Source organism: Azolla caroliniana, unplaced genomic scaffold (genome assembly GCF_043228905.1).
Source record: "Azolla caroliniana isolate FFs.n. ecotype wild unplaced genomic scaffold, voAzoCaro1.0.p SCAF_9, whole genome shotgun sequence".
Classification (NCBI taxonomy): domain Eukaryota; kingdom Viridiplantae; phylum Streptophyta; class Polypodiopsida; order Salviniales; family Salviniaceae; genus Azolla; species Azolla caroliniana.
The window spans coordinates 15,610,327-15,627,881 of record NW_028230444.1 but is presented as its reverse complement, the minus strand read 5'-3'; positions in this window follow the sequence as shown (position 1 = coordinate 15,627,881).

The window sequence follows — 17,555 nt, the reverse complement described above, 5'->3', positions numbered from 1 at the left end:
ATACATTGCCGATTTCATCTCGTGTGAATTGAGGATGAACATCCGACCTTTTCTTCGACCACGAACAATGAGTCGGCCTTCTTTTTCGATGAAGCATCCTCCGTTGTTGAAGCGAACTTGCATGCCTTGTTCCACAATCTGGCCAACCGAGACTAGGTTCTTCATTATTGTCAGAACATGCAAGACATTCTTGATGTAGGTTTGGTTGCCTTCTTCCCCAAGTGGGACATTGCCGACATGTTGAATGGGGTGAATTGTGTCATCCCTAGTTTCCACATACCCGGGTCATTCAGGCTTTTGTAGATCTCGGAACCAATCCTCATGAGACGTCATGTGGTTGGATACGCCCGAGTCAACAAACCATACATACATCTTCTGAGTTGGAGGTGATGGTCGGGTTGGAGGCTGTCATAGAGTTCACTTTGTGCCTCATCATAAACATTTCGTCATGATCGTCGTAGTCGGAGTTTGAGGCGTAGTTGGTGGGTTGTTGACTTATGGAGGCCGACTCACTCTTCTTTTTGTGACACTCTGCCTCATAATGGCCAAAATTGCCATAATATCCACACTAGGTAGAGTTATTTTGTCGGCTCGGTCTGGCTCCCCCTTCTACCTGACGCTCCGCCTGTTGTCCGCTGGAATAGTAACCGATGGACAAGAGCGTAGGAGTAAGAAATAATATAAGATCATAACGCATGTAACGGTTCACGCAAGAAGCGTGAACGGCTAAATAGACCCTGCGTATATAAAGGGAAAAAAACCTCTAATAGAGGGAGGGTGTATTTTGGAATGTAAAGAAGCGTATCGTAATAGAATTCTATCTTCTCTGAAAGTCTGTGTATAGCTACGGCTAATCTACTGTGTGTTTGGAATACCTAAGCATGTAAGAACGCGAGTGTAATCACTGTTAAGGAGTCAGTTGTAGCCGTCTCCCATATACGTTGATAGATTACAGGGAACATTCCCCTACGCATTACGCATAGACGCCACCATTCGTTGTTTCACAATCACTTGGAGGTCTAGGTCAAAGGACTGACCGCGGACTGTGTTCCTAATCAGTAACACTTTTGGCACGCCTGGTGATCTGTGTCTTCTCACAGACGAACAACAACGAATGGATGTTTAGCCGCAAACGCCCCAGAGAACCAACATGACAAGACCGGCCAATCACAAGGTCTATCACACGCCAGGCAGAGGAACGCGCACGGCAAAAGCCTCGCCTGAGCGACCTCAGTACTACTTGCCGTGATTACAAAGGTGATTCTTCGCTCTCCAAATACCTCGACGATACGTGGGGAGCACGCTCACCACAACCACACTGTGGTCTTTCCCGACCCGCCGTAGCCCCCAACATGGCCTTTGCATATCCCCGCTTTAACGGCGAAATCGACGCCGCAACCCATATTCGCATGTTCCTCAATGTCTGGAATGCGAACCACATGGCGCAGAGCCTTTCGGAGGCAGTAGCACACCATCGAAAATGACGGAGTTCGGGTTAACATTGGATGGGCGAGCGGCATTTTGGCATTCACAGATGGATTTACCAGCAATCACAACCTTCAATCAGTTGTAGTCCGCTTTCTTGCGGTTCTTCCATCGGAGGGTTCCACAACGCGAAATCCTCGGATAGTTCTACACAATTAAGCAACTGCCGACCGAGACGATCGTAGACTTCAGCTTAGCTTTCCAAAATTTACGGCGGAAACTAGAACGGAGCCCCGCGGAGGACGAGGCTCGAGAGACATTTCTGGCAGCATTATGCCGACCCATACGAGCAACGCTCAATAACATAGCATGAAAGGGGAAACGGCAGATATGGTCATTGAACAAGCGTTACAGCTCGAGTTGGACAACGAGGAGGAAAGGTTTTCTATGTCCTCCTTATGACAAGCGTTACCCCAAGACGAGGAACGCCAGTTTCGTCAAGCAATCCAGTGCACGATTTGCTTGAACTCGGGGCATTCCGCAGTGGAGTGCAACATGCGAATCCACTGCCCAATCTGCCACTCGAAGGCTCACACAGTCGACCAATGCGAATACAATATGTTGAACAGAGCCGCTCCCACGGCCCGCAGCATGGACACACAACGTCCCCCACCCCGTACTGAACAAAGGAGGCAAGAAGATCGACCACGGTATGTGGATCACAACCCACGTGACGACCGGCACCACCGGAATCGCCGAAATCACAACGATTCCGAGGAAGACAAACCAGAGGATGAGGATTATCGTGGACATCCGAGTTATGCTAAAGGGGGTCGGCGCTATGAGAATCATCGGCCGACAAACAAACGTGGCGGCTTCAATGGTTACCGTGGGAAGCCGCGGCAATATCGAGATCACCGGCGTTACGACGAAAGCTCGGGAAATGAGCGACACCAAGAACCACGATGGGACCAATAGCAACCACCGCGTGCATTCCAACAAACAAGGCCGGACCGTGAGGAGCAAGTCGCACCAAGGGATCGGTACACACCACCAGGAGCCAAGAAGGGTGAATCAAGCATCCATTGTTTTATTTGTCAGCAGCCCGGACATTATGCCACGCAATGCCCAGCACGCAAGGGCAAGGGGCCCGCCGTCAATACGATTACGGCGGAAGTGCAGCAAGTCACGGCACGCCAGCAAACAAAAACGGTTGATTGGGCTACGCAAGATGAGATACGACGACAAGCCCAGGCATGGGTGGAAAAAGCAAACGTGACCAATACAGAGCGCATGCGAAAGGAATCCGCGAATACGCGGGAGCGAGCGGAGGAAGAAGGACCAATCCCAAACCCCATTTGGCAGGCATTAGCGGGTTGCGAGATAACATTAACCATGGAGAAGCTGCTGTAGTTAGTCCCACGTTTCCGCCAGACCATGGAAGAACGGGTGACGGGCATACCCGGGGTGAGTGTCGCTAGAAACCTTACAGACGTTAGCAACGGACCGCCTGTAGTGGATCACCACAACCCGGCTATTACATTAATATTACATGAACAAGAAATTTCTGGATGAGTAATCGATGGCGGCTCAGGCGTCAATGTCATTAGCGAGAAAACTTGCGAGCAGTTAGGCATTTCAAAATGGGAGGCTTGCCCATTCTGGCTCCGAATGGCAGATACCCGCTCAATACGACCATATGGGTTAATTCGCAAGATAGGCATTATCGTGGGCGGACATCGCTTCGACATCTCGGCGGTCGTCCTCGCCTTGGACACCCCAGGGGCATACCTAGTGCTTCTGGGCAGACCATGGCTGCGGGCAGCAAATATCAAGCAGAGTTGGCAACACAAGTGTATCAGTTTCCGACACGGATGCACTAAGGTTCGCGTACCTACGGAAGGAAGCACGCCACAACCCAAGGGTATAACACCATTATACGCAGAAGATATAAATATGTTGGCTGGGGTGGAGGATGCAGAATTAGAGGCATACCTAGATGAGCACCCCGGATCATTCCGCTGTTCGAAATCGACGTCATCGCAACCGCGGCAGAATATGCCACGGCCACTATTCTCCACGACGAGGCTTACGAACCAAACCCAGAGTCCATATTGGAACTTAGTAGAGCACGGGCGGCATTCGAAAGGGAAATGGAAATTTCACGACGAGTCACCGCCTCCGCCCTGGAAGAAGTAAATGTGGGTACGGAGTCGGAACCCCATTTCATCTCCATCACAAAGGAATTAAGGCCGGACCAGAGAAACACGATGATTGCACTACTCAAGAAATATAAAGATGTGTTCGCTTGGGCTCACGAGGACATGAAGGGGTTAGATCCCAAGTTCTATCAACATAAGATCAATTTAGCAACCGACGAAAAACCCATCCAACAGCGCCGCTACTGCATGAACCCGAACTACGCGACCCGTGTAAAAGAAGAAATTGACAAACTCCTGAAGGCGGGGTTCATACGGCCAGTTAAACAAGCCACATGGTTAAGTACGATAGTGGTCATTCCAAAGAAAAACGGCAAAATACGGGTATTTCGGCATTGTCTATCCTGATTTAATTATCTTAAAAGCACTTGTATTATATTATAAATCGTTAAGGCATGCGTGGATTACCGAAAATTAAACATCGTAACCATTACGGACGCATTCCCTTTACCATTCACCAATAGCGTACTGGACGCGGTTGCAGGACATGTGATGTACAGTTTTTTAGATGGCTTCAGTGGGTATAACCAGGTACGCATGCATCCCGAGGACCAAGAAAAGACGACATTTGTCACGGACTGGGGAGTCTATGTGGCAGTCGTCATGATGTTCGGGCTAAAGACGGCGCCGGCAACATTTGAACGGACAATTACGGAGATCTTTGGGGAATACATTCCGGCATTCATGCAAGTTTTTTTAGATGATTTTGTGGTATATGGTAGAACAATAGACCATTTTACGCACCTGCAACTGTGCCTAGAACGTTGCCGCACCGCACGCTTAAGCCTGAATCCCGCGAAATGTGCTTTCAGCGTGACCAGCGGGACTCTCCTAGGCCATATAGTCAGCAAGGAGGGAATAGCGGTCGATCCGAACAAGATCTCTACGATTACGCAAGCCAAAACTCCAACAAACGCGAAATCACTCGACCGGTTTTTAGGACAAATACGGTGGCATAGTCGGATGATACGATATTTGGCGAACTTCGCCACGCCGTTACATGCTGCCGTGCATCGGACTCCCTTCCAATGGACCGCAACGGAGGACAAGGCCTATGAGGCACTTAAGATAATGCTCACACTGGCCCCCGTCATACAACCACCAGTTTGAGCGAAGCCATTCCACGTGTTCGTCGATGCCTCGGACATAGCAATAGGAAGTGCGCTAATGCAGCTCACCGAACCAAACTGGTACCGGCCAGTGTACTACGCTAGTTGCAAATTATCAACAGCAGAGCGTAACTATTCCACAACGGAGCGAGAGGCGCTAGGGATGATCTATAACATCAATAAATTCCGGCATTATTTACTAGGGAGGAAATTCACGTTCTACGTGGATCATTCGGCGCTGTTGTATTTGGTGGAGAAACAAGCCCTGACAGGGAAATTGGCGCGATGGATGTTGCTGCTTCAAGAATTCGATTTTGTAATCCAGCACCGACCAGGGATGCAACACGCAGTGGCAGATTTTTTGAGCAAACTCGAGAATGGAGAAACAGTACACAGAGATGACGATGATTTTCCGAACACCGACATCTTGCGGGTAGCAGCACTAGCAGAAAGAACAGAATCGACCTTTCCGGACTGGTGGCTTATGGAAATGACATACTTTTTTACTACGGGACTGCCTCCACCACAATTACACACGGACGAGAAGAAATGTCTAGTCGTCCGAAGCCGTAACTTCTGCCTCATAGAAGGAGTTTTATATCACAAAGGAAGTGACGGCATTTGGCGACGTGGGGTACGTCAGGATGAGAAAGAAGCAGTTTTACGAGAGGCGCACTATGGCACGACAGGCCGCCATTACGCGGGCGATGTTACAGCCCGGAAAATATGGCAGGCGGGCTTATGGTGGCCAACAACGCAGAAGGACGCATCCGAGTATTGTAGAAAGTGTGATTTGTGTCAACGGATGGGCCAGCCCACGGAGGGCGCAAGGATGCCACACCAGCCCGTATTACCGCTAGACCCCTTCCAAAAGTGGGGATTGGATTTTGTGGGCCCCTTCACACCGGCGGCAGCCCGTACGAGCAATAAATACATATTGGTAGCCACGGATTATTGCACCAAGTGGGTAGAAGCAAAGGCACTACGAGAAAATACGGCGGCCGTCACAGCGAGATTCCTTTACGAGCACATTTGGTGCCGGTTCGGCTGTCTGATTGAGCTCATCAGTGACCAAGGGAGTCACTTTCTCAATACGGTGGTTCGGGAACTAACACATCATTACGCCGTAGTCCATAAGAAGAGTACGCCATATTATCCATAGGCGAATGGGTTAGCGGAATTCACAAACAAGACGTTGCAGACCATCTTGAAGAAAATCGTCAATGAAAATAGAACGGACTGGGATACCAAATTATAGAGTGCATTATGGGCGTACAGAACCAGCTACAAAACAAGCATACAGTCAACACTGTTTTGAATAGCGTTTGGGCTGGAGGTTGTGATGCCGGTAGAATTTTAGGTACCCAATTTGCGGATTCAGGTACGGGACCGAATATTGGAAGCCAAGTCGGAGGAAGTACGGCTCCACCAGCTACTTGAACTCGGGGAAAAACGTGTACACAACATGGCTGTGTTGGAGCAGGAACAACGACGGCGTAAAGCGTTTGTGGATCGACATCGGAACGCAAGGGAAAAGGAGTTCGTCATCGGTCGAGTGGTGCTGATTTTCCAAACCCACATGGGCCATATGCCAGGGAAGTTACGATTCCGCTGGATCGGCCCGTACTGGATAATTGGAGCAGAACAAGGCACGTTCCAACTAGATACGCTGGCTGGGGAAGTGGTACGACAAAAGGTGAATGGGTTTCGTCTTAAACCTTACCTGGGCCCTACGCCACCTAACCCATTCACCGCCGAACAGGACAAAGCCGAAGAACCCACGGCGTAAATAGGACGGCCCCACTTGTACCATAATGTAAAAATAGGCTGTATATAACCGTTACGGAAAAAAAAAACGAGAAGATAGTGACACTATTAAAAGGACTAAATGCATGCACAAATTCCTAGTTCAAGAACACGCAGCACCACGATGGCTCATCGCCCAATGAACCCTAAGCCACAAAAAGAAGGAAATAGAAGATCTTCTGCACAAAACAGAAACCCACCTTCTAACTGTCAACGCTCCCATCGCTCCTCCTCCTCACCTTCTCGTCCATCCTATCACAGAGCTCCAGCCCACCGCAACCACTAGTCTCCTCCCCACGAACCTACTCTAGCGATGTTGATCTTCATCTCTACTGCCTTACGCCGATGGCTCATGGAGAAATGCCTGGATGGGTACATCCGGGTCGCAGAGGCACCCCCACACCCGGATGCCATGGACATCGCCAGAAAGCTTAACATCGACATGGTCACCAACTCTTCCATCCGGAAAAAGTTGGACCTATCATCGCTAGGCGAAAGGCATTTTGAAATCCCTCCTGTAGAGGCGCTGCAGAGATATTTCGGATCATATTCCTCCTCCCGCCAAGGCCTATAGAACAAAACAGATATCGGATCCCTTCTTCCATGAAGTTGCCAAGTTCTTGTTAGAGGTCGGATGCGTACATGTCAACGCATATGGGATGCCCAAGCAGAAGGCGAGCATCATTATCGATACCTTTGAAGGGCATGCGGTCGATTGGGGGGTCATCACAGGGCCGGCGTTAAGGGAAGGTTTGCATGCATATCAAGCAGGCAAAAAGCTCATGCCGATTATACAACGGTACCTTACGGTGTTATTCCCACCCCGAGGCTTGCCGGCACCACAGCCCAGCCGACCCACGCCCCCGCCCCGATCCGCGAAGCGCAGGTTAACGGAGTTAGCTGCCCTAGAGTGGGAAGAGGAACCCCAACCCGCCCAGCCAGACACACGGAAAACGCAGGAGGAACAGCCGGCACGTTCCGCGGAAGCAGCCCTAGAGCCAGACGCCGAAACACGGCAAGATTGCCCCAGACCGAAACGGCGTAGATTGGACAGGAAAGATGGGCGGGGATTGGTCAAAGACGTCCCCACATCGGCAGAGACAATGACCGAAGGCGATGGCTCCACAGCTACGGAGCCCAATACCACCTTCAAAATCATCTGGGAGCCACGACATATCATCACAACCCAGTCCCAATGAGGGAAAGCCATATTGACGGCGGAAAGCGAGGTTTTGGCATATCTAGATATCCCGGATACGGCCCATGAGTTCAGCACCCTCTTACAGTTCGGAACCTCTTTTGAGCTCATGGAATTCTTGGCAACGCAACAGATAAAGGCCTCCCAACGAATGGCCGAGGAGCACGCAGAGCGCTAGATGATCGAGCGCACCCTAACACAAACGACGGAGAGTGACAATGAGGACCGGCTAGCCAAGATCGGCAGACAGAGGAACGCCGGTGTACGCCGAGTGGGGATGGAGCTACCCCCATTAAACAGGGCCCTAGTCGAAGTCCATAGGGAGTTGGCAAAGGTCAGCACGGGCGCCAAGGAGATGGCCATTAAAAATAAGAATGTCTAGAAGAAGTTGAAAATGACCCAAGCCGAGCTGCAAAAAGCCAACGAACGCATCGCGGAGTTGGAAGCTAACGCGACTACGGCGCAACACGCAACTCCGCCACCAATCCACGCCATCAACACTTTAAAAGAAGAAATTGAGGCTCAGACTGCCATCACCTCAAAAGCGAAAAGGGCCATGCAACTAGCGGAATCAGAAATTGACCGCCTTTGAGCTGAACTGCGCCAATCCTTAGACAGAGAAAAGGAGATCTGGGCTAACAGTCGGAAGGCAGTAAAAACCCTTGAAGAGAAACTCGCTACGGAGGTAGCTCAGCACATCCGGACAAAAGACGAAAACGCCAAATTACGGGATGAAGCGAAGAAATCAGAGGCGGCAATCGCGGGACTCCAGGCCTTATTGGAGAAAAAGAAGGTATGGTTCGACGAGCAGCTAGTGGTCGAACAGGAAAGAAGGCATCAGCTCAAAATCCGCCTAAACAATGAAATGGGGAAATTAGAAGAACAACATGCAAAGGAATCCCAGGTGTGGGCGGGCTTGCAGACCACGTACGAAGAAGCGGTGACGGTTAGACAGCAAGAAATTGCAAACCTCAAGAAGTCGATGGAGGACGCACGCAGCCGTTGCCAAGCCATCACAGACAACGTGCGTATCCTTCTCCAAACAAATCGGGAGAGGTTCACAGCGCAATTGAAAACGGCGTTGGACAAAGGATGGATGGCATGGGCAACCCAAGCAACGAAATTGCACGCGTATCGTGCGGACTGGGAGAACCGGCGAAAACATGGCCGAGGTTTCTATAAACTAAATGAGGAGAGCATTGTAGCCATACACGAGGACCTAGTGCAAGACTATCATGCGCTAGCGGACCAACATTCCGAAGAATTCGCGCAGCTCTTAGATGATTTTGGTGAAAGCCAGGAGGAGCTATTTCACTAGATCACACAAGCCGGCAACACGCGAACAAATGAGGAATCCAGCGGGACGCCAATTCCAGGCACGGCCGAAGAAGAGGAACCTCAGGCCAGATCACCAGAAATTCCAACGACGATGAACAACGCGGACCGACGAGCGGAGTCCCCCACAGTACCAGACAACGAAACCGATGCCCAAGAGGAGCCCCATCCGTAGGAGCCCACGCTATCGGCGGACCACAAGGAGAACGTTGCGGGCCAGGCGGAATCCCATTTCTTCTTCATCAATGAGAAATGTGGTGCTAAGCCGTCGAGGCATATCTACACCATTTCTTCTTCATCAATGTTGACATTGATTGACCCGAGGGAGTCGCATAGCTCCTTGATCTTCATGGACATGTCCCTCTGTTGAATATTTTTTAACTCTTGGTGGAGCTAAAGCTTTCATGTGGTTGTGTTCGCCGCGAATATCTTTGTAACCGGCTGGCAAGAAGGCTTAAGGAGGTCCAAACCAGAGTGTGAAAAGGAATAGTTTATTCGGGAACTATTGTAATTAGTAGTCTTAATATATATATTAATATATGAGAAGAAGTGGACGGACGGACCGGAATCGGTATGCCGATCCGGATCCGGACCGATCCCGAAAAGGTGCCGGTTGGCACCGTTTTGTATTTCGCACCGGAGACCTATATAAAGGCCCGGTTACAATGTAATCGAGAGAGGATCATTAATAGAACTTGTTGCCTTAATCTTTCAGTATTGATTGCCGTTCTGTACTCATTGTTATATCTTACGCATGTTAATGATGTGTTGCTAAGTAATCGATTAAGGTCTAATTAAGCGTTGTGTCGTGAATCATCTTGTCGTAACACCCTTTGGTGAAGTGTCTTAAGTGGACACCCTGTGTTAGGCTGTTGTCCGGCCCTAGGATTAACACAGTTTTTGGCGACCACGATTCCTGCACAATTGCAGTGAACAGCGGCGGGAATGGATGACTAGGCCAACAAACAACCTGGTTACGGAGAGAGCACGAAGACTTGCTGAACGGCGAAGGCGGCGAGAGGCTTTCCAGCAAGCAGCGGAAGAAATCCGATCGAATCGATCATTTTCCAAAGTGATCCGGAAAGTGGCGGAGGGGTCGCTCCGTTTGCAACAAGACGCTTACCCGGACGAAGGAAGCAGCTTAAGCAGCCTCCGGGAAGTGGAATCCCTTCTCCAGGCCTTGGCCAGAAGAGACGGTGAATCCGAAGCATTTTCAGCGTTGGAATCGGATTCGAAAGGGGGTTACAGCGCGCACACAAACTATCGCAGCAGTAACGACACCCCAGGAGGACCGGAGGACGAGGAGTCGGATACAGTACCGACACCGGAACCAGAGTTGGCAGACCGGGAATCTCTGGCACTAGACGTGGAGCAACCTCCGGAGACGGAAGAAGACAAAGAAAGACCTCCGACACCGAAAGTCGAGCCAGCAACACCAAGGGAAGACCGGCAAAGAACTCCGACGCCGACGGAACAGAAGGAAAGACCACCGACACCGCCAGCCCGCGTACCGACACCGGACAACGACATGCCATTCCAGTACTCCAAGTATAGGGATGACCCGGACGCAGAGGCTCATGTTCACGCGTTTCAGCAAATGTGGGAGGCGAACCATGTGTCACAACGGTTAACCGCGGCCGAAGAGGAACCATCTAAGATAGCCGAATTCGGCGTGACATTGGAAGGACCGGCCGCCAGATGGCACCGGACACAGGACCCCAACACCATCACCACCTTTGCGAACCTGAAAGACAAATTCTTGCACTTCTTTTAGAAGGAGGTGGACCAGAGAGAAATGGTGGACCTATTCTATACCATCCGGCAAGACCCCGGGGAGAGCATTCTGCAGTTTGTCATCCGGTTTCAACGGATGCACAGTCAGCTTACCCGCGCACCTCCGGAGGAAGAAACACGAGCTATATTTTTAGCCACGCTCCGGGAACCTCTACGAACGGTATGCACGGTCATCGACTTTCGCACAAGCACTGTCAACCAGGTCATCGACCGGGTTAGAGAAATGGAAAAAACGAGCTCTTGGCTAACAATGGGAGCCCTCCAACGAGCGTTACCAACCGAGTAGGATCTCCATTTCCGGGAAGCAATCCAATGCACGACCTGCTTGAATTCCGGACACTCGGCACTGGAGTGCACCATGCGGACGCACTGCTTACTCTGCCAATCTCAAAGCCACATGATGGACCGGTGCGAATATAACTTATTGAATCGGCAAGCACCACCAGTCCGGCAAATCGAGCCACGTAGCAGCCGAGACGAAGAAGACGAACGTTGGCGGTGAGAAGAACGATCGACCGGCACAGGATGTCTGGTACGGCGATCGACGAAACAACTATGACCGGTACGAGAGATATGACAGGTACCGCGATTACAATGGACGGTACGAGCATTAAAACCGGGATCACTCCCCCGGGTATCACCAACGACGGGAAGATTACGAGAGATATGATGACCAACCCCGTCAAGGGTACCGCAACAAAAAGAACTTTAATAAAAGACGGCATTTCAAAAAAGGGAGCCACCCACGTGAACCAGAAAAAGGTGCCTCAAGCAGCCAACCGGACCAAAGCCCCGTGGTTACCAAAGGTCCTCCACCGGGTACAGGAAACAATGCCGAATCCAGCAATACCCGGAAAGCATATTGCTATTATTGCCGGCAAGAAGAACATTATAGTAATCAATGTCCGGAAAAGAGCTATGATAAGCGACCGACAGTAAACATGATAGTCGCCGAAGTCGCAGACCTATAGCAGGTCACCACAAGGTCGAAGGGCAAGACGACGGAATGGGAAACACAAGAGGCCATCCGGAAGCAAGCAACGGAATGGGTGAAAAAGGCAAATGAGCGAAACGTAGCAGAACTTGCGCAGCAAAAGGAGAACACCGAAGAGTTCGCCGGCAGCAATCAGACCGAAAATGCGACATGGCAGGCATTGCAGGAGTGCCAAGTCACGTTGCCATTAGGACGGCTCCTGCAACTTGTGCCCAAATTCACCGAAGGACTCAAGACAGGCATGACGGCAGGAGAAACACCACGAACACCAACATTCTTCTCAAATCTGGAGGAGGGACCGGCGGTGGTAGACACAAACAGTCCGGCGATCACAGCCATCGTGAAGGGGAAGGAGTTACCCGGAACAGTAATAGATGGAGGATCCGGCGTCAATGTGATTAGCCTCCGAACATGCACAACCTTGGGAATCCAAGAGTGGGAACCATGCCCGTTCTGGCTACGGATGGCGGATACAAGCTCAGTGCGACCGACCGGCTTGATACGAGATTTGGAAGTCGGCAACACATTTCGCATCTCGGCAGTAGTGCTACAATTACAGGCACAAGGTGCGTACCCGCTATTGTTGGGGCGGCCATGGCTAAAAATGGCGCACATTAAACAAAATTGGAGGAAGAACATAGTCACCTTCCGGCGGGGAAAAGCAAAAGTACGGGTACCGACACAACCACGGACGGGTACCGGGAAAGAATTGACACCCCTATATGCCGAATGTGTCAATATGTTGGATGGATTAGCAGACAAAGAGGTGGATCAATACTTGCAAGATAATCCGAAGATAGTACCTTTGTTCGAAATCGACGTAGCTGAAGCCGTATCACCATACATACTGCCACCAGACGGAGCGGACGAAGAACAAAATAAAGAAGCGATCCGGGAGCTACGGCAAGCACAAGAAGCGCTGGAAAGAGAAATGGTCGTATCACAACGGGTTAAAGCATCCCAACTAGAGGAGGTCAATCTAGGAACTACAGAAGAGGCGAGACCGGTGCAGATAGCCAAGGAAATGACTACGGAGAACAGAACGGCGATGATTACACTTCTCAAAGAGTTTCGGGACGTGTTTGCCTGGTCCTACGAGGATATGAGAGGGCTCGATCCTCAGCTATATCAGCACCAGATACATTTGAGCAAAGACGCCAAACCGGTAGCACAACGACGGTACCGGATGAATCCAAACTACGCCGCCAAAGTCAAGGAAGAAATCGACAAGTTGCTAAGGGTTGGCTTTATCCGACCCGTAAAGAAATCTACATGGCTGAGCCCGATAGTAGTCGTACCAAAGAAAAACAGCAAAATTAGAGTATGTGCCTTAATCTTTCAGTATTGATTACCGTTCTGTACTCATTGTTATATCTTACACGTGTTAATGATGTGTTGCTAAGTAATCGATTAAGGTCTAATTAAGCATTGTGTCGTGAGTCATCTTGTCGTAACACCCTTTGGTGAAGTGTCTTAAGTGGACACCTTGTGTTAGGCTGTTGTCCAGCCCTAGGATTAACAATCTTCTTGAGGTTCCCCCACGCATCTTTTGGCATTTTGGCCTCTTGGATATAGCCAAGCATATGATCATGGATGCATGATGCAAGGCAATACAACACCCGACTCGTTGCTTGCTCCCAAGCTGGATGGTTGGCATGTCTTGGGTTGGGTTGATTTTCGTTTGCTCCTTTCACATAACTCACATAGCCTTGCCCGATAAGGTATTGATGCATCTTGTACTCCCAAGATGCAAAATTGTTTCTATCGAGTGTCTCTATAAGAAGAGTGCTTCCCATATGAGTGTTCATGTCGAACTTCTTCTCCTGATTCGAATTGTGCAGGTCATTGCTACAGTGATCAGCCGGTTCTCTGTGAACACGAGATTAGACATGACACACGCGAAGACAATGGGCTTGGATCAAGCGCTCTGATACCATGTAAAGAATCGGTGATGATTTTGTGTAGTAGAAGAGATGTGTGTGTGTGTGTGAGAGAGAGAGAGATAGAGAGAGAGAGAGAGAGAGAGACAACACAAGAAAATACAGAAAATTGTATTAACACTAGCAAGAATGAGCCAACAACATTACAAAGAGAAGGAGAAGGTGCTTATGTAGTCACCTTCTCTCTAAGTTCTCTCACTGAAACAACCTCTTGGGAAAGAGGTCGTGCCTTAACTACTTAAAGAATATGTGTGATAGGATATTAACTTCTATGACACACAAGTTACTATACAAGGAGGTGGGGTGTTCACACACCTGAGTGTCCTAGAGTGTGTTCCCACACATGGGATGTTGAGTTTGATTCTCATCAACCAACAATTGGAACTCGAAGAAGAGTTCCATCAAATTCTGATAAAATATATGTTCCATTTCGTCGAACTTCTACCACTTGATACGGCCCAAACCATCAGTGAGAGAATTTTCGAATAGATTTGTGTTGATGTTCGAGACTACTATCAAATACATCATATATGCTATTATAATGGTTAAGTATTTAACACATAGGCCAAGAAGTTGTGGGTTCAAATCCCTGTAACCCAAAATATGTCTTCATGACATTATCCCCCCTTCGCAACGACGATTTCCACGCGTCTGAAGACAAGATTTCGGACTTGGCATATGGGTATATTTTCGATGGTATCACTACCCAAGAGGCGGTCATCTTTTCGATGGGCATTACCGGTTTCTGCCCATACATAAGCTCTGCTAGCATATACCCTATCATAGGACTGTGCGTAGTTCTGTCGGCCGACAAGGCATAGGGCAATAGTCGCGGCCAGTTCCCGACTTGACCTTTACAAGCTCGTACAAAGGCTTTGACTATTGCTCCATGCCCTCACTCGATCTTCCCATTTGCTTCTGGATTGTACGCAATCGTGAGGGAGAGCTTCACGCCTAGTCACTCGAAGAGCTCCATTGCTTCGCGTGCATCCAACTCCCCTCAGTCAGCCACTATCTTTCCTACACATCCATATCGGCAAACGTCCTCCTCGAGTAGAAATTTTCAAATGGCTGACATCATCTTATTTGCCAAGGCTCGTCCTTCTACCTGATTTGTCAGGTCCTCTCTTGCCAGTACTAAGTACTTCATCTGTCCCACTCCCATTGGCATCGAGACCAAATCCACCATCCATTTGAAGTGTATGGTATGTGGATATGTCGGTCGTAACTCATCATGGTGACGTATGTTCAAATGTATTTGACAGTTTTCGCATGTGGACACAAAATGAAGTACATATTTGTACATGCTTGGCCACCAGTACTTCTCCTTCGGCTTTTCAAACGTCACCCATGTTCCTGTATGACCTGCCCAAGGACTTTCATGGAATTCAGACATCAGCATTGCTTGGTACTCTCTCTTCACCACTACTTGACGTGGCATTCATGTCCTTCTCTTTGGGTGCTGCCAGAGGAACCCTCCCTTCAGAAAGTATTGGTAAGCTTTCTTCCGGATTCGTAGAGCCTCCTCCTTCGTCCACGAAGCATCCGCCGTCATTGTTCTCAAGAACCTACCGATCAGTAACCACTCACCCTCTCCCTCGTTCTCATTGAAGGAGTGGAGGTTTGGCGTGTCCTTGTCTTCTGCCGACAGTCGGGCAGTTTTGAAGAAGTCGAGGGTGACGTCTTCATCTTCCCTAACCATGTCACTTTCATTCTTGAATCTTGCTCTTGACAGCATGTCAACCACGACATTGTTCTTTTCTGCAATGTGGCGGATTTTTGGGTTCAAAGACTTGTTATAGGCGATCCACCTTAGCATAGCCAAATCTGGTGTCGCACACCCTGAGATCATCCTGAGGATTGGGAGACTATCCGTCTCAATTATCACTTCCGACCCGATTAGGGAGTCTTTGTCTACCTTCACCTTAGACACAATGCCCCAAAGTTCCCGCTTGACTTGGGCATATCCTTGTTGTCGTTCGTTGAGGACCTTTGCTCCAAACCGGATAGCATGTCGTGCACTATCTTCTCCTTCTTGATTTATGACCCACCCGATTCCAATTGGGCTCGTATCCATAGTCACATAAATCGGCTTTCCTTCAGTATAGTCGGCCTTTCTTAGTGTTGGAGCTTCAAGAAGTAGTTTCTTCAATCTTCGCATCGCGTTTGTATGCTCCTCTCGCCATTCGAACTTCTTTCTTTTCTTTAGCAATCCATATAATGGCTCAGCAACATGAGTGTAGTGCGAAATCCAAATATGATAAAAGGCACACACTCCTAAGAATCTTCGCACCTCTGTCTGGGATATACATTCTTCTCGCATCTCTTGAATAGTATTCACCTTCTCAGGAGAGGGTTTCCGTCCGTATGCTCCACAAAGATGTCCCACTACTAGGACCTTGCGATGGCCGAATGCCAACTTTTCTCCGGAAAATGTGAGCTCGGCTCCTTCTAGTCTTTGTAGCACTCTCTTGCAGTCTTTAATATGGTTTGAAACAAATCTTCGACATCCATCTTGATCTAAAGACTCGTCATTTTCTTATTCAGGGCACCCTTTTATAGGGATATCATTGAGGAATGGCATTGTAATATCTAGGATGCAGTCTCTTAGTACTTTGTTCATGGCATTTACCATATGTGCTATAGAGTTGGTTGCGCTTTGAGGTATGGTGCACATCCATACCAATCCAATCAGAGTCCTCATTGTTGTGATGTCTTTGCTGTTGACTGCTAGTTGAAACTGATCATAGCCTAAGTAGAGATCACGAATAGAATAAATGGATCTTCCTGCAAATGCTTCTACGAACTCATCGATACTTGGACCGATCCCGACATTGCGGATCGTCACTTTATTTATTGGTTGAAGATCTTGTATGAACCTTAAGGTTCCATTCTTCTTTGGTACCGTGAACCACCTATTCGAGTAAGGAACATTTGATGGCTTGAGAATTCCCATCTCAACCTTCTCTTTCAAGAGCTTGATTAATTTCAGAATGTGTGCTCTTGGGACTGATATAGGCTTTAGGTTCCACGACACATGTGGTATTGTGAATATCACCATCGGTTCTATTATCTTCGGATCGGCGCATCTGATTTCATTCGGATATAAAGCAAATGCTTTCCCATGTCTTTCAAGCATTTCCCGAAATGTGACTTCCTCTTCTGGCAAGAGAAATTCATCTTTCCCAACACGAAGCTTTTCTCTGGTCTCTTTAGTGAAGGTATGTCTGATTCCTCTCGGATCCTGTGCAACTTCCTTCATTCTTTGCCACCTATCCTCAAGCAGTGGAATAGCAATAGGTTTTACTTTCTTGTCCATCATCTTGTATTTCATATTGACTTTGACATTCCCTGCCATGATACTTCGACTATACTTGTCGATGGCAACATACATGTCGATGGAGTTTAGAAAGGCACACCTATTCAAGGGGCCTAGGAAGAGGTATAAATATGAGGCTTATCTACCCTCAAAAGCACATTACGTCGGAAGGTTGTTGCCTTAAGACACAGGTGGTGCGGGTCAAGCTTTCTTCACAATGATCGTGTTATCTCTTCCAAGGTATTAGTCATCCTAATATCCGACGATATGAGACGTCGGTGGTAGGTTGGCTATGTCTTCTTGATCATTAGCTCGGGGGTGGTCGGGCGGAACAAGTTCTTCTATCCAATCTATTTAACTTATATTTTACTTTATTGGTCGATTGATTAGTATTAGACTCTTAATAGGTCAAGATG